Raw genomic sequence first — 22,029 nt, forward strand, 5'->3', positions numbered from 1 at the left:
ATAGCCACAAAGGGATACATAATGGTACATATATGCTCATCAGCAAACCACAGAACCACACCATGAAAATCTTATGGGTTAGTACTTTAACTTAAGGAAACATTTGGGATTCCCAGGTTCACACTCCAGAAATGTGCAGACAAATGCTCTTCATCTCCTTTTCCTTTGCTACACAGACCTTTTTGGTGTGAAGCTGCATAAAGCACAATACTTTAAGAAAATGTGGAATGCATTGTCTAAGTTCTCACAACAAACTCACAGAGGATACTGTTGTCCACAAAAATTGGATGGATTACCCAGTGTGCAACAAGCAAAAAATTAGACACTCAAGAGAGACATCGATTATTTCAGAGTTACACAAGCCTGGATGCTCAGTGGTATTCCTCAAATCAAGCACACTCACTGTCAAAACTTCTTATTACTCATAACTTCAGCAAACAAAGGAATTACTGTTCACTGGCTACAAGTTACATAGTTTTCTTAATAATTACTATTCCATCTTATATTGGTTAACGAATCTCTCATTTCTCATGCTAATTAGTCCACATGCTCAGTCTTTCTCTCCTTTTGAGACAGTGGCTTTCTTGAGTCAGTGGTCTGTGACTCAGTGGTCACAATCTTCCCCCACCAGAATTACTTTTTACCCAGGTGCAGCTGACTCCAGCACACCTGAGCTGGCTTTGTTAGTTTCTTCCTTATCTTGCGAGTTCTGCCCAATGTCCTTGTGGTCTGTAAATTCTGCATTCTTTGGGTTCACTATCAGTGGGCATCCTTCTTCCCAAGCTTTTTGAACCTCCCACTAGGTCTGAGATCATTGAACACATCAAGCCCTAAACCTTAAAAAGGCAATTCTACCAACAAGATCTACCAACAAGTAATTAGTTTTTCTAACACCCGCACATCACTTACAGCTTGTTAGCTGGTATTGAACAGATTAAATCTCCCTTCTCCTTGATTAGGATTGAAAGTATACAATGACCAAACACTTAAGAACATATTTCCTAAGAAAATTTTACATATTCCACATTTTGAAGCAATACGGCTGATATGTGTGAGGGTTTTAGCATTTTTTTAAGCTCTATTCAAACATGCAGGGGCTGACTTGTCTGGTGTGATGCAGCCAGTGGATTCCAGCATCATGACAGGAAGCCCCCAACAAGATATGCAACTAAGTCCTGAGACCCTAACAAGGCCTCCATGATTGTTACTGCCAGTAATATTTCAAGACTAATTCAACAGTTAGAATATTGTACCCAGATAGTTTTATTAAGTCAATGCTACAAATTTTTATAATGTGAAATTACCCTTCTGCAGTCGTCATCTTACAGACTTTTTATTCTGAATAACCTGACCAAAAGTCACAACTGACATTCAGACTCAGAAAGGAGTAGGTACAGACACTGGAACATTCCTGAATCAGCAGGCTATCATTTTATTAATTCATTACATGTGCCATATAACAAGACTTTGTCTAGAGATAACAGGGCAACCATCCCTGAGAACTGCTTGACTGAATTCAACAAAAGATTCAGACCAATCTTTAAATTCTCTCATCCTTTCTCTTGAGGGGAATAAAAGATATTGAAGAAGGAATTCAATTGTTAAGATCCTTTCTTCTGTGCTTTTCAAAGGAAAAAGCTCAACTATTAAAATACCAGGTTGTCTCTCACAAGATGAGTCTTCAGTTGTTTGCACACAGAAGAGATGAGTCATGAGCTGAACTAGCTAAACACTTACATATATTTGGTTATTTGCTTCTAATTAACTGTTCTTCATCCCTCCTCCTTAATGTCCCCAGAATATTAAGAAGAATGAAATAAAAATTTGCTGGAGTTCTCTTGATTATCATTCCTTCCTTAGTTTCAGGAAAAAGAGATTGATCATAGCTGAAATATCCTAGACAAAACTTCTGCGTTATAAGAAGTGTAAATGGGACAAAGAAGAGACACAGACACATTTAAAAACTTCTTACTACTGAACAGGGAAAGTGGCACTCAGCTCCTTGTGGCACTCCATGAAATATACAACTCATTTGCAGCTGAAACTGCATGCTCCTTGTCTTCCTCCACCAAGCTTTTATACACTCAGCCTCCCCTATCATTATGCAAGCCCAGACACTATACCAAAACCAAAATTGTTAAAAAATTCTACACTATTAGTTCAAAAAGCTGCATACAAGTGCAAAGATTTTAAAAGATAATCATGTTGTTCAATCCCTTAAATTGCTGTATTTGTACAGGAAGAATGGATGGCTGCAGATCAGAAAAACTATGTTATTACTATGACTGGAATCTTCTGATGTCTGAGCATAATGTTCTCAGTATGTTATTTGGAATGAAGTTATTTTGCTGTGATGGCCAATAAAAATTATCTGTCTCCTGATTACTGCTGCTACAAGACTTTAACACCCAGGGACTTTGAGTTTCTACACCCTCTCTTTCACTTCTTGAAAAAATGTCTTTTAGATCAGTGTTCAAAAACAAGCTTCAGAAACTTCCCTTGACACTATACAATTTCTGTCGAGTGAGTATTTAACTTTCTGACAGAAAGCATGAATTTGCCTTCTTTGCTATCAAGTTCACATAGCCTGACCAATAACGTGATTATCAATCTTTGTTTAGTTCGTAATCATAAGCTATTTCCTTTGAAATGCTAAAAATCTGATTTAAAATAGATTTAATTTGCTCTTCTTTTTTATTTTCTTTGGTTTTAGTCCTCTAAAATCCAGGGAATAATGACATTTCTGAACACAATGGATAAATACTTTAAGAAACGCCACTTCTATTAAATGACAGCTTGATTCACATATTCTGATTTGGGAAGTTCTCCATCTCTAATGGAACAGGCTAAAATAATCTGGAGATATGTCTGCTTGTCTGACACACTTTCTATATACTTCCTCTATTTGGTAATACATTGTTTAATTTCTGAAATTTCTTGGAATCAGTGTATAAATCCTGACAAGTTGTCATAATTCTATGACAGGAAAGAGATATCTGTGTCAGAAAATTGAATTATCTGTTAACATTGCAGACAACATTATGTGGTCAGGATACAAAGATTAAAAATAGTGTGGGGTTGCTGCTTTTTTGGCTGAAAGATTGTTCTAGAATAAGATGCATGGATTTTTAATTTAAGGACCATTTTCTATTTGCCTTTCTCTTGCTAAACAAGTTAGGTACTTTAATTTCTTCTCACTTAGGGCAGGTGAAATGCATACATCTAACTCTGCTAAAGTATTTGAGAGGAGTCACTAAACAATCTTTGAAGTAGGAGAGAAATTTGAGTGCTAGAGAATTGTTGCCTACGAAGCCTGATGCCAAGTGTGCCATGGTGAAGGGGTAGGAGGTAGAAGTGACAACAGGAGGGGAAGGAAGTGGAGGAAGCAGTACAATGCAAACTCCTGTCCCTCTCTCTCCCTTATTAGACTCAAACCCCTGTGCTATGTGATAAAAACCAGAACTGTTCTCATAAGGCTGCTTTCTGCACAGCACACTGATAGATACAGTTCTTCTGAAAACAAGTTTACAGTAGTACATCACAAAGAAGTGAATTAGGTCTCACTCCTTTTGTTTTCTTACTGCTTTGGATTATTGCAGCCCAGCCTTTTACTATGGTGCAGAGAGGTGGAATATATCCAGGCAAGTTACAGTTCCCTTTTTCTGCACAGCCCTCCAGCTGCAGAGCAGAAATGCCAGGATGCTCCTGAAGTTTGTTCAAGCCCTGAGAGCTCCCCTTGGAGAATCTGACCTATGAGAAGAACTAACATCTGCAAACATCAATGCAGTGAAAGAGGGGATAATTCTGCTTTGGCTTTACATGTAATGTTTTCCCTCCAGTTTCGACCTGGTCTTGGCTGCCACATGACTCTTTATGCACTATTTAAAGGATAAAATATATAGACTATTTAAGCAAGTGATAAAAAGAGAGAGGAAAAAAATTACAAGGGAAAATAGGAATTGAGATGGAGGGAATTTTGCTGAAAGATAATGTATGGCATTTGCAGGTATCTATTCGAAATATGAACTATATAGTAGCCAGATTGTCTTCTCTTTCTAATACCTTAGATGAATTCAGTCTACATGTCTAACTTAACCAGACCATTTTATATGAAAAATTAATTACATTATAAATTGCAAAAAAAGCTCACATCAAGGAATCAGTCTTCTTAAATGATTAAGAAACAAAACTTGGAATTGAGATGCTTGGATTCTTTACTACACTCTGCCAATGACTTCCCTTTATCTCTTCAGCAACACTTGATATCTCTCCATCAGAAGTTTTCAGCACAGCACTGGATAATAATTCCTATTTTTATTTGTGATGGATATAAAATTGGAAAATAATCACACTTTCCTAGAGATTTTCCTATACAAGGCATATCTCTGAAAACATAGTGTAATTACTGCATTAAACAAAAAGGTCATTGACTGACCCTGATGTATGTATTTAATAAGAACATTTCTGAAAGACAAGATCATTATGACTATATGTATTTAGCAACAGTGTGTGAGGCAGTGAGATTTTCCTTGCTTCTTTACACCCATCAGCAATTTTTCTTCTCTCAAAGATGACAACCATGAAAAATATTTGCATGTTATAAAAGGCATCTTCCTTAGTTAAGTATATTTAAAAATTTATTACTATAATTATAAATATTATTATTATTGTTACTACTACTATGCCTTTGGAAAAATATATTAGCCATAGGTTCTACTATGACTAGTACAGAATAAAAACATAAATCTGAACACATGAGACTTATTAAGTTCATCATATCTTAAAGACTGGTTTTCTAATTGTAGTAGCACACAGGAGCAGTGGGTTCTAGAATCTGAAAATGAATTAATCCATTAAACGATGATTGGTAGGCTGTGAAAAGGCTGTTTAGTAGTATTAAAAAAAAATTTTGGTTATCAAAACAAAGCAAATTATTCTAATCAGGGTGAAGATGAAACTTCCTTCAATTTTGTCCCAACTTACTCAAACTATTAAGTTTTTATTTTATGTAAATAGTTATACTTTACAACTAAGTGTGCTGACACATACAAGAAAAATAAACACGGCAAAGGATTTCCATTTTTAAGTTATTTATGCCTACTTCTTCAAAATGCATAAAATGAGATAAACAAGTTAATTTGATTTGACAAGCAGAGAGAAAAATGAGAAATGAAAAAACCCCTCTAATCTACAAAGTGGTAATATGAAAGATCAACTATATATTTACTAAAACCATCCATGAGTTTGGCTTCCTGAAACACAAGGAAACACACAGCCTTGACTTTTTAAGTGAGTCAAAATGTGAAGGCAGCAGTACATAGCAAGTCTAAATCATTACTCTATCTCCTGCTTTCAAAAAAAGTACATTCAAACTCTTGTTGCCTTGAAGAAAGCAAACAATAAGGAGATGATCATGTCTTAAGGGTCAAGCAACAGGAGAAAAATGTGCAATTTCTGTTTCAGTTGCAACATGTTCAAATATACATTAAGACTATTATGCAGCAGACCGGTTTACTTTATCCACTGACTTCTATTGTTTTTCCCCAGGTATAGCCCATTGTTGTAGCATTAATGTCCCCATACCAAAGGTAAGTCAAATTTATCAGGATATGTTTGGAAAATTAAAATAAACTGGTGTCTTTGCTAGGGCTACAACACCTTGTCCAATAGTATTCTTTATGTAAAGCACTTTCTTGCTCTGAACATATCCATACTAATTTCCTTATGGATTGCTGTATTACATTTTAATTCTCAGCTCCTAATGGTAACAAACAGATTATGCAAGGACTTTTATTCTTTCTCTGTTTATAGCAGCTGAACTGTCATCCAATATTTCTGCCTCTTTATAGAACATAGCTTAAATATGACCATTTTCCTAATTCAGATAATTCCTATTGTCTCTGTTATCAACTATTTTGGAATACACTTCTGATTTCAATATCTATCTGAAAAACCTAAGTCCTTCTGGCACACTTTATAGAAAAACTTGTGTGAAGAATGATATGGTGTGAAGCCACATATATATACTTTCTTATTTATTTATACTTTAATATTCACCACCAGTTGTTGGTAAGAACTGTACCTGGATTTAGCACAAAGTCCACCTGCTAAATTTTAGTTTTATGTATGCCATGAAAATAAAGGAATGCAGCTGAGATCAGACAATTCCCTCCTTTTCACACCTGCTCTTAAAAACTACTCCTTTATTAAATGCTGGGTTTCACTAAAAATTAAGACACAGTGTGGTTTTAATATAATGACATTTTAGTAAAATTATAGATTAATTTTAGAGAAAATGTATGTATGCATGTTATAATTTTCTCCACTGCAAAAAGAGTTCTAAAAGATGAGCTTTATATTTCTTTGCTATACTCCAGAGAAGAACAGTTATATTAGCTTTTTTAAAGGGAGTGCAGCCATTAGTGTACAAAGCATTTTTGTCAAAGTTCATTGCACAAAGTAAGAACATATCCTCTAAATTTTCATTCTAATTAGAAATCATGGAATATAATTTTCATAATTAGGTGGTAAAATGGCTACATGTTCTTGAAAAATCAACACAGAGCTCAAATTGAAAAACAGTAATAAGAAAAAAAAATGTGGCATATCCTTTCAGGTTATCAGACTTATTTATAATATACTAAACTGCATGAATGCCAATGTAAAAATATTTTTGACTAAAAGTTCTAAATAAGTGGTAATATGTGCTCGGGAGGCAGTATGGTCCAGCATAATCAGTAAAACCCTGAGACAGCGCTGAAATATAAAGGTGAGATGGGAATAAACTTACTGCCTCATAGATCCCCAAAAGAATCTGGACACAGATAATAGGAGATAATCCCATTTGTAAGAGGTTCCCCATGTCCCTCACACCTACTACAGAAACTTTCTTTTGTCCTGTGGAATTGGCATAATGGAAATACGTATAAGAAACCCACACCCTTATAAAACATCAGGGCACTTTATCTCTCATGCCATTGTTTCACCATCATTAAGTTTGCATAATTATCCCATTGCCCCACCGAGGGGGAGTGCATTGGAGTGCATAAATGCATGTGCCATTTAAAAAATGGACATGGCCATAATATAAAAAGGGACATCAACAGTTTGAATGTTTGTGTAATTTTTATTTACAGATACAGTTTGTGATTGAAACATTTTTAAATGCTGCTACATAATAATTTTCTTATGCAACTTTCCTACAAGGAAGAAACATAGCACTAGAATTCTATACAAGCTTGTATTTTCAGGAAGCCTGGTTCAGTGAAAACGCAGGATTAGGATGCCTTTCTGGCACTTTTTCATGTTTCCCAGGCTGGATTATGATGGAAATTGGAACAGTCCCCAGGAGATGACAGCTGAGGGAGGGGGGGATTTCTGTATTATAGCAAACTCCAAGGATGCCCTAAGGTAAGCAGAATTGCTCAGAGTTTGCACAATGCCACATGCTGTTATTCTGTTATTGAAGGCACCATTACATTTCGGCGCACTGTAGTCTCACAACCCACCGGCAAAGAGGTGACAGGCATCACCGGTCATCTAGCAAAGCAGTTTGGTTCCCCTTAGACTGTCATTTATAATGCAGCCATTCTATATGCCTGGAGAGATACTTTTCTCTGCTACCTGTGCAATGACAACAAACAAAAGAGTCTGCTTCAGAATATCACATATCAAAAATGAGGGAAAATTTCTTGGCTGCCTACAGGATAGTAATGATATAAATAGCATGAATAAATCTCACTTCCCTGTGTATCACCCAATTTGTATGGGAATGCCACTGGAACACATCTCTGCCATGCCAGTGTTATCAAATGTTGTGTATTATAGAAAAAAAAGACCTGTTCCACTTTTCTTTACAGCCCAAGTTGCATCTACAACATTTGGGAAAAACTTGCATAAGAATAAAAATTGTTCTGGGAAAAAAATAGTATGGTGAAGAATAAAAAATTATGAAACTGGTTTTTAAAAATATCTAGTTCTAGAAATAACACTCAACTCAAATTAATCCCTGGTATAAATGTATGGCATACTATTAACCTAAAGAGAATAATATCCCACACTCTGCATGGCTAGGACCAATCTAAGGAGATTTAATCTTAAATGCTTGTTTGAAATGAAGATTTTGGTCTCTGAATCCATATTCTTCCTTTAAGACTGCCTGGCAGTGGGATTCTCTCCCACTGTTGGCACAGTGCCTGGTACAATGGGACATCAAACCTCATTGTGTGCCTAAGACACAACTGTAAAATCATTACTGTCTACACATACCTGTGCCATCTTGGTTCCTCAGTACCATTCATATGCCCTCTCCTCTCTTAAACCTCCAGCTGAATGTTCTCATGTGTGAAACAAGAGACTACAGTGGTAAACATGAAATACACAGACTCTGAAATGTGCCAGCAAAGCATACATGGTAATTAAACATCAGCAGATGTGTGCTATTTGCTAACTAGGCCTTAAACATCAATAGGTTCTGGGTTATGTTCACTCCTCAGGCTATTTATTAAAGCCTAGTAATAGCAAATGTTTACCTGGTTTGACATATTTATTTTTAGATTTATTTTTAAACCTTTAACTTCCTGCTGGATTAAATTTACTCTTACAAGGCCAAAGTAATAAAAAATTAAAGAAATTTGCTGCTAGATGATCTGATGAAGCACCCTCTCCACTTCCAGTCATTCCCGCTTTTTAGCATCTTCAAGCCTGACATCAGTTTTGGATGCAGCTAAATGCTAACTATCCCGATAAACATGTACACTACCAGCTGTGGCTCCATCTGCTCAACTAAACATTTTCACACCAAATCTGCCGGGGAAAAAAAATATTGGTTTTGGAGTTGGTTTGTAACAACTGAAATATTAAAATCTTAAGTCCAGGTGGCCCCTCGCTTTCCTGTTTCCTCTGATGAATATATTTAGAAGAAACACAACCATCTATTTATAGTCTGCCTCAAACCCACAAAATCCAACGGAATGAACTTGGTGCAAAAAGCACAGATAAATAAAATGTATATTCAGAGCTGATAACCCTTCACATTGCCTTTTGCAGAGCCCTTGCAAATGCGTCTCTGACTGTGTGACCTGACCAATGTGCAGCAGCAGCTATAAACAGCTCCTGGTCCCTCTGCCCCAGCCTGGAGGCAGGAAAGGTTGGTGTCTTTGTCAGGCTGCTCCCAAAGCACTGCTTTGAAAACCCAGAGTGGCAATTGTCCCTTCAGTACATCGGGATGACAGCTGTAGTTTTTCAGAGGCTTTCATGAAAAAAAAAAAAGATAACTTTTTTCTCTTTTCTTTTTTTTTTTTTTTTTTTGCGAGGAGGAGTACCTGTAGGATCAGTGCAGACGACATGCTACCAGAATCTTGTACAGCACGTTCTCAACTCATAGCTGTGTATATCCCTTTATATCAGGCAGAGATCTAGCTCCCAATCTGTAAAACTCTTCTTGCCTTTAAACAGTCTTTCTTTCTTTAGGATTCTTTAGGAAAGAAATAAAAGTCCTCAAGAAATGGCAGAAAAACACTGTGAATGTGGCTCTTGGCTGAACTGTCAAAATCATGTTAGAAAGTTCATGTGGTAATGAGAAGGCACTGGGAACAGCACCTGCCACTGTGCAATAAGCCATGTACCAAGTCTGAAATAGGAACAAGGTTTGTACTGCATGAAGCCAGTGCTTATCACTGTCCCCTCCTTCACTGGGAACAGGACAGAAGGTGTGGGGCAGTCCAGCTCAGTCATCATGAAAGCTTGAGTGGCTGTTGTGAAACATGGGCAGCACAAGGGCTGAGCCAGAGGAGAGCAATAACCGTAGCCACAAAAGTGCAAGTATGTGTTTCCTGCTATACCTGCCAGGACCTGTACACTGCTCCTGCTGAGAGTCCTCAGTGCCCATGCCAGAGTCCTGAGGTAATCTTACACCTTCAGGAACAACAGTTTGAAAATAATGGATACAAGCCTATTTAACTTGAAAGACCAGCTGATTCAGGCCATCAGCTGGTTTGTGCAGTGTCATCTTAAAGGCAAGACCAGAAAAACTCCCCACCCCAGTTAAGGTTTTTAAACAGTTGTAGTAATATAAGAAGTCAGAAAACAGCAAAATAATCAGACTGGGGTTTCAAATTCAAGAAAGTCCTGGTGTAAACTCAAGAAGGATAAAAAGGTATGATGCTTCTCTTATATTTTGTTGAAATCCCAAGAGTACTTTTATTGAAGAGAATGGGGTAATGCAAAAATTTTCATACTAAAGAGACATCAGACCTATGTAGGTACAAAGTACTCCTTGACATGAAAATATCTTTCTGTTCAAGAAAGTTAAATTTTATTTTTGATATTACACCTTCTTTTCTGTTACATATATTCCTTACAGAAACAAAAAAAAAAAAAATCCTGCTATGTCTAATAATTCCTGCTAATTAAAAATAATGTCACCCAGGAATCTCCTTTAAGTAAATGTGGCAAGCAATTAATGGCTTAGACACTACATCAGAGACTTCTGAAGTTTTTTGATACAGTTTTCTCATGATTTTGGTCTGAGTTGATTCTTACTATTAAAGACTAGTACATAGAAGAGCCACAAAGTTTATTCAGCTGGTGAAATGGAAAGACACAAATCAAAACAGTCATGAGAAAGATATCCAGATTCTGCAGAAAGAGGTAGGTTTGTATATTTTATTTTTTCTGTTCCACTTAGCGATGACTTGTCTATCTGCAGGAATACAAACCTGTCAGTGGAAAATGCATCTATCAACTAAATTAATCACCTAACAGCTCTTACTAGAAGTTACACATTGCAAACTAGTTCTTACTTTTGCTGTATCTAACAAGTTAATACAACTAAACTGTGAACAATAACGTGCTTTCCTTTCATATTTTTGACTGAAGAAACATTACAAAAAAATCTCAGTAATAACACTAATTGTGAGACATGAGTGCCAGAAATAAAGCAAGTATTATGAAGTCACATAAAGAGGCACATATACATAAGCCACTTTACTACCTTCTGTGGTTTTAGTTTCTCCAAAAGAAGTACTACTAGCATCAGTCAGAGAATAATGAAGAAACACATTTTTGTGAAACAAAACAAAGACAATTATGAAGAATTTTAAACCCAACATCAATATTCAGCACTGTACACAAATAAATTGGGGTTTCTGTGGTTTAGTAGCCAGTATCTCTGCCTGCTGGCTAACAGTAAGGAATAATACTTTAAAAAAATTAATAACTATTAAAATAGAATTTATTTTATAATACTAGGATTTAACTTTGGTGTAGATATTGCACTATTATCTATGTGACTTTGAAATAAAACTAATCTAGCAGCTTCTTTAGAAGTAACGCCTATGCTATAATAATATAATAATTTCCCATCTATATATAATTTGTTATAATTTGGCCTATATTCACTGGAATTCTTTGACTTCTGCTAGTTTATAATCCAGGGATATTTACAAACAGAGAAGAATACAAATATAATATACATCCCTCACCTCTCTTAAGGAGAAGGGGAATGAGTACCTGAACACCTAAGTTTCAAAGTGCTTTTTTTGTTCTGCTTGTGGCTGTTTCTCTGCAACGATCAAGATACAAGCAAGTTCAAGAAATTTGCATCACACAGAGAAATAAAGCAATATTTCGATAGTCATCAGATTCCTTGGGAATTAACTCGGAGACTTTGATGCAAACTGTACTGCTGTATGCTCCCTTCTACAGATAAGCCTTATATTTTCTGTGAAGAAAGCTACTGAAGAACTTCCAGCAGTGAAACTATCAAGCACTGAGACTTTAGATAGCCTTTTAGATATCTGGGCCCAGGCCAGAGAGTCTTGAAGATAAGAGTGGAGACTGCAGTTAAGCCTAATTCTCTGAAAAGCCAATGTAAGGCAGTCTCATGTGTCCCTGGTGGTCTGAGCTGCTGCAACCTTTCATGCCAGATAACTTTCCCTAACTGGCAAGAGCTTAATTCTCAGGTATACAGTGCTCCTGTCATCCAAGGGAGAATTAATGCAAGAATAACTACATACAGCGCAGCATCCAGCAGGATGAGGTCAAATCTCTTACTCAGAGATGGAGTTTTATTTACCAGACGACACCCAGTAGCAGCTTTACTATCAGCACAGAATACAGAAGTACTCCTAAATTATGGAATGCATTGATGGAAAAACAATATATAACTTTCACCAGAAGCTCCTACTTCCAGAAGGCCTGGAATCTCACTGACTTGTCACTTTATTCTGTCTGCCTCATTTATGTTCAGTTTCAAAACAACTATTCTTTATTTCTGCGCTGGTTTTTGCAATCAGTTGCCACTACAGTGAAACTGGAATGGTTACAGGCCTCCAAGGACAAAAGGAAATGTATGTGATCTGCATATTTCTCAAGCATACCATCCGACCTGTTCACACAGTAGCTGAATATAGATGCCAAAAAGAGTTAGCAATAAAATTGATTCTTGAAAGACACCGGAATGAAGAAGAGAAAAGCAGTCTGCCCTGACTGCTGGTTGGATGTGTTTGTCTGGGAATAATGCCAACCATTTTAGTGTATTACTTTGGATCCTGCTACCTCTCTCAAGCAAGAAAGTACTATCTCATGATCAACTGTGTTAAATGATTCAGATATGTCTAAAGTGATGAGAATAGATGTCTGTACTGTCTCCACTGACAGGAGCAGATTACATATGCCACTAAAACCATTTCAAGTCCTGCTTTAAATTCAGATTGTGCTGGATCTAGAATTTTATCTTAATTTAGTTAATGCAGTTGGCCTTTGGCTAGCTTCTCTATGAGCCTGCAAAGAGTTTCACAATTATTCTGTGTCTGTATGTGGGGATAGACAAAGAAAAATGATTACAGTTTGCTCTAGGGTGAAATGTGGAACCTCTTAGAGAGCACATGGAAATGCTACACAAAGATTTGGGCCAGGAAATGAATAGCTAATCCAACTGAAGCTACAGGGGGAGTGATATGGATGTGAGACATAATTATTCAAACTGGAATTTGCTTAGAACACTGAGGTTAACGCCTCTCCTCTAGAAAATTGTGTAAAGGCTACAACTAACAAGACTTCAGGGGTTTTAATTCATTTGAAAAGCAACAAAACCAATTGCAAAATTCTTTTTTCCCACAAGGGACAATGGGTTCAGCATAATAGAGTGAGAAAGAGCTATCTTCTGAATCATCCTTAGCACTTCTTTCAACATTTGGATTCACACTGCAGGTATCCATTTCCAGTAATAATACTCCCCATTATAACTCAGTATGATAGGTGAAAAGAAACAGTATAAAGAAGTGTAGCTACAGAGACCATGAGTCAAATACTTGTGTAATTTAACATTGCCAACTAACTAACAAAGAAAGTAACAACACACAGCAAACTATACACTGGAGAACTTGTATACTGGAAAATTTCTATGTTGTTACTTTAAATTTAAATAAGAGTAGGTGTACTAGGAAGTAGGTGAATGAAGGTTATTAAACCACATATATATATGTGCACTCACACATATAAAAGAAGCAATTTCATGTTCAAAGCAGTACAAAAACTACTATGTCTTTGTGGGATTTTGCTGATCTTTCAGGAGTGACACATCAATTTGTTAAAGGAAGAAAAATGGATTCAAAACCCACAATGTTTTAAAAGCAATTCCTTTCAGAGCTCTACTTTTTTGATAAATTAACTGTGATCAGCAATGAAGAAATCCATTTTCCTTTCTATCTGCGCTTCAAGTAATGATATAATAATAATAATAATAATAATAATAATAATAATAATAATAATAATAATAAATGCATATAATGAATGCATATAAGCAATTCATGCCAATGCCCAAATTTTTAGAAGTAGCCTCTAATTTTCAATTACTTGGTTTTTGTAACTCACATAATGATTTTCAGATATGTCAATTGTCTACAAGTCTAGTGGCATTTCAGTTATGCAATAAAATAATTTTCACAAGAAGTCTGGTAGGTGTCTGCTTCACCTGACTGAGCAACTTGGTGCAACATGAACTTGCGTCCTATCACCACAACTTCTTTCCTGACCCCTTGAAAGAAACAGCTCCTCCCAATAATCACTGCTGAAAATCAGACCGTGGGCATCAATCAGTGGGCATCCACCACCTGAAGCATTCAGAGAAGGCACACTTTAAAACCTTGATCATATTTCTACACAATCGGGCAATTATGTCATTACTTAGAATCTGTAATTGTGAAGACCCTCCTCCAGAGGTTTCATTCCATAGACCAAGTTAGTGACCCATTGTAAAGCACCTCCTTATAATATGATTTCAAACTTCATTTTCACACCTTGATTATGACTGGCATCTTCTTGTTTCACCTCCAGAAAGGTGCTGAGTCATTAGCAGCACAAGATATGAGAGCATAAATTTAAACATTAGCAAAGCCAGGATAAACACAATCTTCCAGAGTCCCCTGAACTTAGACGCTACATAAGACTATACTACCATTATCTGTAGCAGAAAAATCTTTAAGCAACTAGTTTTTGTGGAACACAAAGGCAAAACTTGTTTAAAATGCATTATAAGACCAGTTACTATTAAGAATCATAAATTTATCTTCTGGGTTTGAACCACTGATGGCATACTATCAAAAAAAAAATCTAACTTGAATTTATTTAATTGTATGTAGTACAAACGTAAAACACTATTTCCAAGTACTCATTTTACTGACTACAACATGATTTGTCCTCCCACAAATTGCAAAGAAGTATTTTGATGAAAAAATGGTGAAGTCAGAATATAGTCAAATGGTTTTCTAGCACCAATGATGCAGAACTTACAGATTCTACAACGTTAACAAATGCAACATTCATTTAAAAGTAAACAAACGGGGGATAAGTCTTTGCTCGCCTTCTAAATTTACACTATCCAATGAAACAACACTTATTCTATGCTTTATCAGTCTTGACATCAATATTAAAACAGATATTACAAAGTGCCATAATTGTTTATACGTCCCTTCCAGCCATTTCAATGTGAACAGTGTCCTCCTTGTTTCTCTACCCTACACACAGTGATTTCATCATCTCCAGTTCACATATCAATTACCAGACTTGTGCAATCTAAACAAATTTTTTTTCTTTTCTATATCCAGCCTCTCTTAAGCAATAAAAAAAAAATACCACCGTCAAATTACAGGTGAAATGTTTCTGAGAAACCAGAGAACATTAAAAAAATATATTTTCCTAATTAAGAAGGTAGGAGTGGAAGGGGACTTTGGGATCACGGTGTCCAGTCACCTGCCATCTAAAGCAGCCATGTGATGTCATTCCTTCCAAAAGAATATCCACACTCCATCTTAAAATCAGATTATGTCTCCCACTACTTCCATCAAAAGGCTATTTCAGAATCTCATGGATAGAAAAGTTAAAATTTCCAGCCTAAATATCTCATGGTACAAAGCCAACCATTTGTTTTCACATCAGCACTAGTCATTTCATTAAGTTGGAATGTCATTCCTGATTGTTCCCCAGCATTCAATCCCAGTGTATTTCTGAACACTAGTGAAATCTGAGGCAGTGTAGCCTCTCTCTGTGATTCCTGTTGAATTTCTATCAGGTAAAATAAAGGCAACAGAAGAAGAAAATTAGGCAGTATACATAAACATGGCTCTGTGGACTAAGGAAAAGGATACTCCTAAAGACATGGAAGGAGCACAGTAAACTCAACAGTTAAAGAAGGGACCTGACTCTGCCATTTCACAGTTTGTGGTGTAGTGCTGGAACAGCCTTTCTAAGTCACAGCACCCTATTCTAACAGAAGGCTTAGCATGTTCTTTTCTCAAAAAAACCATGAACACTGGCACACTCACCTCAGGACAGGTTTTTTGGCTCTCAAACCCACATACACTCCAGTGCCAAATTAAAGGCAGACGATAGGAGCTATGTTTTCAGCTAAGCAGATCCAACAGCTTTTCTTCCAGCACGTTTCCCCTGAAACCTTCTAAGTCACCTGACTTTCTAGAAGCAGAGGGTGAAATTTCATAGCCTTTTTGATCCCCTCCTAATAATGGGCTGCTGATAAAATATTCTGGTTCTACTCTCTGCTCAAAACCATGCTACTCCATCATTTCCTTTACATGAGATCTTTGGAACAAGACCTGAGAGTAAAAGGAAAGTGTTCTCTTGCCTCCTTCCCATTGGAGTCATGAGTACTAATGCAGGGCCCAGCACTCAGCACACAGGCACCTTCAAGCACTTTTTTTCCTTTTCAACTATGAAACAGAGCTGATTATCACACCTTAATGTAGTGTTAAACTACCTGTTTCTCCATGCTCAAAGAGATGATCACAGTGCAGATGCAATAAAAAAAGGGTCAGCTCTGATAAGTTCATGTTGAATTCATATGAAGAATAAGTTATGTTTTACAAGTGGTAGCTCTTGGACTTTTCAGAAGGAAATAAATTTGTCAAACCTCAAAATATAAATCACTTGTTAGAAGGAAAAAAATATGTATTTTAAACTAAATCTAAAGTATAGATGGTTTCATGACTATTTTAAAAAACTGATCTGAAGTTCGTTGTCATTAATCATACAGCCATTACCAAGCTTTTGCTTTCAAAGTGATTTTTTTAAAATCATTTGAAGACAAGAAAGCAATAACAACAATACAGCACCTAATGTCACAAAAGTGAAGAATTTGCTTTCAACTCTTATAGGAGTCTAAGCCTCATCTGTTTCATTTTTCATCACAGTTAATCTCTACAGATATTACACTATATTAAATCTGTATCACAGCCATATATATCTTCAGTTCTCCTGTTATTTGTATGTTCATGACAAAAACAAACAAAAAAGACCTCAAATCAAATTCCCCAAGATGTCTCATGTGAAGAGATTTCTTTTAATTCATAACTAGTTACCAAAATCTAACTATTCTTACATTTAGCAGTATTAGATTTGTCTGGCTATATTTTAATTTATAAACTCCAACAAAAGAAAAAAATTAATCATTTTACCCACTGTAACACTTTTAATCATCTTACATTACTACTTTCTTTTTCCCTTCACATCCCTCGCCCAAAATGGGCTTAATAATACAATTAGTGTTGAACACTAAAAGGTAAATTTCCCAAAAGGTTAAAATGTATTTTAGAACTACATTTTCAGCTGTTTCTGGTATGAAATTACACTTGGGACAATTCAATGCAATAATCTATAAATCTGTGTAACAGGTCCGTGGCCATATTTTCCAACACTGGCTTGCATTTCAGTGAAATCTGGAGGTAACAGCAACTGAGAGCTATAGAATATAATTAAAAAATTAGCATTCTAACTCAAATAGATGCAAGTTACAAACAAACAAACCAACAAAAAAAAAAAAACCCTTCAGCTAATTCCCTTGGGCAAAAGATAAATAGTAATGTGTAATACAAGATTCTCTGAGATTTTTAATATTTCATGTATGCACAAATAATAATTACTGATGCCTATGAAGTCATTAATAATATTTTCAAAGAAAAATATTGTTTGTACTTGAACAGATTTTTCTTTAAAAAATTAAAAAAATATATTACCTACTAATTTCAAGGTTAACAGGATAATGCAAATTCATATGGGTCCCTGATGATCAAGGTAGGATTAACATATTTTTACCTTCTCTAATAGAACTGCTTTGATAAAAAACATTGTTCAGCACTGTCATGATGTATGGCTCATATTTTGAAATCTGACAGTTTAGGAGTGCATTATGGCATTCCATTAAACTGAATACATTTTTGTGCTGCACAGGAAAAGATAAAGAGGCCACAATTCCTGTCTTTTTTTTTTTAAAGAATAATGGCTTTTCTCACTACTGTAGTGAAAATTTTAGAAAATGTGGTATTTAGTGGACTGCTAAATTCTACTCTCCATGTCTCAAAAACCATGAGGATACCTCCTTATTTTGTATAAATCCTAATTTTTTCACAAGAACATGAACCATATTAATTGACAGAGATGTCAGCTAAAGCCCCAACTTACAACTGCTGCAACAGTAATTCTGAAAACCTTTGGAATTCACCCTGTCAATTGACAGTTATGTTTCATCTTCTGAGCAATAGTCATGACTTCCGTAATTGTGAAATTCCAGAAACACTAGTAATGCACTGTTATTTCACTAAACAATGCTGTCACTGTCATAAGAAATAAGGGAAAGAAAGGAGAACTAGAAAAAAATGTGAAACTTCAGGTTAAAACAGATGTATGCAAGGACACCTTATTCCCATGGTGACAGGACAGTGCTAAGTTGTTTACAATGCCTTGAAATGTAGACAAGGTGTTAAAGAGATTTATCTATCCTTCAGGTATTTGGGGTTGTACTACTACAAAGCCAGCTATATCATAAATGTTATTAGCCCATTGCTCAAATGCAAAACATCACCTCAACAAGAATCTAGAGAATACTTTAAAAACAATTTATAAGTTGACTTTTTTCCTCCAGCAGTATGCACTTTACCTTCAGTCTTTTACCCAAAGTTTTCAAAACCAAGATTAATAAAGAAACAGCTTTCAGAAGATCCCTGTTATCCCTAGTCAGAATAATAATTTAGTTGATCATTAAGAAAAGCAAAATGTTTGTGCATGGCCAGAAGAGGAGAATATACCATTGGGTGGGAGTTCTTCCATCACAGGACCCAAAAGGGCAGAAGTCCTAAAGCTTCAGCTGAGTATCTGAGTTTCTTTATTCCCCTTATGGTTGAGTCCAAAAAATGCAATATGGAGCAAGAAGGTGGCAAAACAATCACAGCTTCACACAGCAAATGTGTGAGGAAGAATGGGGGCTTTGAGAATGTGCTGGAAAAGGAACCAGGGATTGAGGCTTGATGGTTCTGCCTTTGCTCACCCTCAGCTGGAGATGTGGGAAATTGCCCTCTGTGTTTGTACCTAAAATCTACTCTGTGATTACCACCTAAAATTAGTGGTTTGGATTGGCTAACGGTTCATGATTTTATCTATATAAAAAAAAAAATTACAAAATTGATCCCCAAAGTTTAGTATCCTCTTTTGCCCAAGGGTATTCTCTGAGGTTTTTTTTGTTGTTGTTTTTTTTTTTTTTTGGTTGTTGTTCTTGTATGTAACTTGTGAAACTTGCATTCATTTTGAGTTAGAATCAGCTGCTCTTTACACCTACTTTTTTGTGATCTTAGAGACAATCAGGTTTAAAATTGCCTGCCCTGCAGCCACTGGAACAGAAGCTTATGCCCATGTTGAAGAAATTCTTGAGCTTTATCAGTGTTGCAATGTGGCAGAAAGGTGACACTTCAGCTTTATAACTCTTCCAATTTAAAACAAACCCCAGATCTTTCCACATGAAAGATACAAGAGCAATGGTGCTGTCTCCATAAAATTATTCCTCTCATTTGGAGTAGCGGGGTGAAAAAAAACATTAGCCATGAAAATGCAGTTTAATGCGAACAATCTTGTTATTTTAGAGTACTGGGTGAACAGTTTATTAACTGCAACAAGGTCCACATCTTCCCAAGTGTAATTAGGGAATGAAGGAATGCCTCAGTGCTACAGTTTAAAAGCTGCTGTATTAAAGACCTGGTTTTATCCAATGGAAAACTTTCCTAGAACACTGCAGAAAGATTCACAAGGGTCAGGTTGCCAAGAAAAGTCACAATTATTAGTTATTAAAAGCAAAGTTCCAGAAATAACAAACTCTTTCAGAAAGCTTGCAAGCTCAAGACATTTTTTTTTTAAGAAATAAGTGTATTATTAAAGTATCGTTAAGGGTTTACTCTGCTACCTGCTCTGTCTGTCTAAAAGCTTCAAGATTCCTGCTGAGATTTGTTTCTTTCTTATGCACAACTCACAGCTACCCAGTCCATCCAGCAGATCTGCAGGAGATGCAAGCTTTCTCAGAAAGCTGGTGACACACTGGACTAGTCCTGTTTAAAATCTCTCTTTAAATGTACAAGGATTTAGATATAGAGGGATGAAAAAGTCTGTTTAGGGAGGTTTAGAAGAATTCCACCCAAGAATTTGACCATTACTGAACAAAAAATACCAACACCTCTAGATTAACATGAAAACAAGGGCTTAATTCTATTTTACATTTTAACAAAAAAAGGATAACCCCCCCCCAAAAAAAACCCAAATCATGGAAGATATATATCTTTAACCTATCTTTGTATTTATAAAGCCATTAGCAAAACAGTATCTGAACGCCTCATAGTCATTAATGGATTTTTCCTCACAATTCTTCTTTGATGCAAAGTTCTATTATCCTTATTCTTCTTGTGAAAAACAGTGTCATGGAGAGATTAAGTCATTTATCCAAAGTAACACAAGATGCCTATGGGAATGACTATGTAATTTATCACGGATCTCAAGAGCCGCAGTCCACTGCCTGAACCAGTAGACCATTCTCTTCGTAACAGACAAGAGCTGTTGTACAGTACCTTAAATGACCTTTCAAAATGGCTATTTTGTGCATGGCTGTTGCTCTATCACCAGTCTGAAGAAAGCTGTTAAAGCAACATGCTTTGAAAGAGCTTAATTAAGCACCCTGTATCTTGTCTCAACACCAGCTGTGAAACTTGGGAACACATATACTTTCAGGCCAAATATTACAGATCTCTTGGAAGTTAGCAGCAAAGTTAAAGCTCTGCAGCTTGGCAGCTGGAAAAGATCCTTCATGCTCTGCAAATGACCATACTTTATTCAAGTCTTTTAAAGTTTTTTTTTCAAGACTTTTTATATTCCTGTGACTGAAAAGAACTACTATACTCGCAATATATGTCTGAATATCCATAGGAGCCATTTGGTAACTACCAAAATATGTTCTTTCCCAGTGCACTGAAGAGCTCTGTTTATCATTTGGTAAAGCTGCTTAAAAAGAAAAGGCAGTCAATTGTTTTCTCTTTGCATTCAACAAATGGTTTCGGTTTGAATGTAATTCAAACTACAGGAGCACCCATGAGACTGGTGGTCTGAAACACTGGGTCAGTATCTGCCTCTGAAGACACTAATTAATTAAAATATGTTATTTAAAGAAAAAACTACTTAAGTTTGTTTTTATACAAAGAATAAGTACAATTCACATCAGCAACCTAAAACTCTCCAGCCACTATGTTCACCTGAAGGGATCATGACCAGGAGTGAAAAGTTTACTGGGTCACGCTCCTTTAATCTTACCGTCTCTTTTGAGTGACTGCCAAAACCCTTGCTTATGATGAAGTTTATGAAGAAGAAAATGAACTGAGATCATAATTTAAATTCCATACTGCTCACAAACAACTTTCATATGGTAACAATTTTTGGTCACTGGTTTACTGAATTTGAATTGGATTGGTGACCTAAAGGTGAAAGGAATTCAGCATCCCAGTATCAATCTCCATGCTGTTTATTGTTCCAATTTTCTGAAGTTCAAAGTTGTAGAAGTGAGAGTTACATGGTTAAACACAGTTGTCTCCACTTTAGAACCACTTCAATATTTTCAGGTTTTTTCCCTTAAAATAATTCTAAGCATAATCTACAATTATACAAAATTTTCTACTGTATGAAGAACTTTTGATTTAAAAAAAGTACCTTCATTAAATAGGAAAATAATCTTTCACATAATAAAACAATGATATTTAAGAAGTCCTGTTATACAAAAAAACCTGTGTTACAAGTTCAACTGTGCCTTTGTAAAACTATCTGCTTCTTTCAAGGGATTTTAGTTATATGAATCATTCAGATTTCTTTGGCTAACTTAAAAATTATAAATAAAGAAAATCCTGTGACTTTAAGATTTCATCATTTCCCTCACAAATCCTCATATTTTATTAATTCCTTTTAATTTTTTTTTTCCTAATCCATATATTCTGTTCTGTACTTAAAACATGAAACTTAGCTAACATACTACTTTATCAGCTTCAGTGATAAAATGAATAAATTTCTTTCCAGGCAATGGACTTGGAAAATTCTCAAGGAATTCTCACTTGATTCTAAAGTTTTTCTTCAGTCAAAACCTGTGTATTTTTTTTTTGTTTTTCATTAGGGAATGGGAAAGAAACTGAGAGGAAACAGAGAAGGAAAAAAACTTTCAGA

General features: G+C 35.8%; 1 protein-coding gene and 1 long non-coding RNA gene across 13 annotated transcripts in view; one reads left to right on the forward strand and one right to left on the reverse strand.

The window, feature by feature from the left end:
- Window positions 1–22,029, reverse strand: part of EPHA7 (EPH receptor A7) — a 216,891-nt gene that overhangs the window by 124,809 nt on the left and 70,053 nt on the right. The window lies entirely within an intron of this gene.
- On the forward strand, window positions 9,983–19,861 carry LOC146767865 (uncharacterized). Of its 3 annotated transcripts, none has more exons than XR_014953678.1 (2): window positions 9,983–10,650; window positions 11,578–19,861. It is a non-coding gene; the product is annotated as an uncharacterized LOC146767865 (long non-coding RNA). The 3 variants fall into 3 exon arrangements; XR_014953676.1 differs by having other exon boundaries at window positions 9,983–10,156; window positions 10,551–19,861; XR_014953677.1 differs by having other exon boundaries at window positions 9,983–10,156.

Source organism: Lonchura striata, chromosome 3 (genome assembly GCF_050655825.1).
Source record: "Lonchura striata isolate lonStrDom1 chromosome 3, ASM5065582v1, whole genome shotgun sequence".
NCBI lineage: Eukaryota > Metazoa > Chordata > Aves > Passeriformes > Estrildidae > Lonchura > Lonchura striata.